At 35.1% G+C, this 1,915-nt stretch overlaps 1 non-coding gene across 1 annotated transcript; it reads left to right on the top strand.

Moving 5' to 3' along the window:
- The first annotated feature begins 870 nt into the window (after window positions 1–870).
- On the top strand, window positions 871–977 carry LOC128039428 (small nucleolar RNA R71). The gene has a single exon (XR_008193931.1). It is a non-coding gene; the product is annotated as a small nucleolar RNA R71 (small nucleolar RNA).
- Window positions 978–1,915: the final 938 nt, after the last annotated feature.

The raw sequence follows: 1,915 nt of genomic DNA, 5'->3' as shown, positions 1-1,915 counted from the left end.
ATCAAAATAAATCAACCATCGTTTATCATTTATTTATTAATTTTGTAACTTTGTATGCTTTACAATTTAGTCCTTGGTAGTTAGCTCGTAAATTAGGATAATTCTTCTTGACTTTATGGCTTGTCGTAATATAATGTTTAGCAACTAGTTGGTTAGATTCTTCGTTTTGCATGCCAGTAGTTAGAATTTGTTCAATTATCAACTCACTTGGGTTCGATCCTCGAAGCTTGTACCCCATTGTACAAATATATTATAACTGAACCGTCGCACTTGCAGACATCGCACATAATATTTTCATTTGATTGTTGTCTTTATTTGTTGATTTCTCTACCCCATTCCCAAGGGTGAGGTGGAGGTGATCAAGTTGTTGGCACCATTGCCAAGGATTGTGATGGTGTAAATATGTAGTCAAGTTAGTTGCCTTTAAGATAATATTAGTCGAAAGACAAGGAAATTTTTTTATGTTGGTTTCTCGCATAGTAGATAGATTCTAAGTTTGATGGACAATCCTCAAATGTATGACCGTCTCCACAGTATACACACACGATGTTCTCAAACTGACTTGGTTGTTGACCTGTCATGTTAGTGTTGCAACTATTGGCAGTAATATTCTTAAGCAAGGAAGTCATAGTAGATACTTGAGCTGCTAAAGGTGTAAGAGCATTGACTTTATGAACTCCTACCACTCTTCTTCCTGTGGCTGCTCGATTGGTCAGCCACTAATAGTTGTTTCTTGAAATTCTTTCAACAATCTCACACGCTTCATTGTATGACTTTGAAATAAGAGCTCTATTAGTTGAAGTGTCTACCACCATTCTTATGTGAACGTTATGACCATTGTAAAAGGTCTCCAATTGGATGCAGTGAGGAATATAACAATGAGGGAATTTTTATAATAAGTCATTAAATCATTTTCATTCCTTATACAAGGACTCATCATCGGATTGCTGAAACGTAGTAATTTCATTTTTTAGCTTATCATTCTTACTTGGTGGAAAATATTTCATTAGAAAATATTTTGCCAATTCTTTCCATATGGATACAAAACCGGACAGCAAGGAATTCAACCATGCTTGTGCTCGATCTCACAATAAATATAGGAATAGCTTCAATCTTAAAACGCCTTTAAATACTTCGAGTAACTTGAAAGAATCACTTACTTCCATAAAAAGTAGAGGTGCAAATGTGGATTTTCAACAAGCATCCCACTGAATTGTCCCATTATTTGCAACATCTGGAACACCACTAGCTTTAACTCAAACTGAGGAGCCTCAATCTCGGTTCTTACAATCCCTGGATTGAGTTCACTAAATAAGGGCACAACATACTGCTGAATAGCTCGATCTCTGTCATCGGTAACAAGGATCAGATTTCGAGTTTTATTAGCTACGTCTTCTCTTGGGTTTTGATTTATCTTTTTGACCTGTCTTTAGTCTAATAGTTCCCTTCTTCTTTGCCTAAAAATGCATTCAAATTTTGGGTCAATTGGCAATAAATTGATAACTCATTTATTATATTTTTATGGTCTACAATTTCACGGAATGATTTCGTAAAAATTTCGTTCAAAAATTTCGACGTTTGGGCACTCAATTTAGCCAAAATGACTAATTTGTAAAAAGTGCAAAAGTTGAGTTCTACATGTCAGAAGTGTCCAATTGTTATGAAATTTTAAATTGGAGGTCCTTAAATGGTAATTAGACCATTGGTTAACTTGTTGGACAAAACTGGACAAGAGATAAGTGAAATAGGATATTTTTAAGTTGGGGGCATTTTGGTCATTCAGTAATTAAAAGAATTAAAAAGGCCAAAATAGCCAAAAATTTGTCCATCTTCTCCATGACGAACGAAAATAGCAAGGGGGAAGCCATGGTTAGGGTTTTCAAGCTTCCAAGCTCCATAGTAAGTGATTTCAAGC

The sequence above is a fragment of the Gossypium raimondii genome, chromosome 2, assembly GCF_025698545.1.
Source record: "Gossypium raimondii isolate GPD5lz chromosome 2, ASM2569854v1, whole genome shotgun sequence".
NCBI classification, from domain to species: domain Eukaryota; kingdom Viridiplantae; phylum Streptophyta; class Magnoliopsida; order Malvales; family Malvaceae; genus Gossypium; species Gossypium raimondii.
The sequence above is the reverse complement of the archived record's forward strand: the minus strand, read 5'-3'. Positions and strand labels throughout refer to the sequence as shown.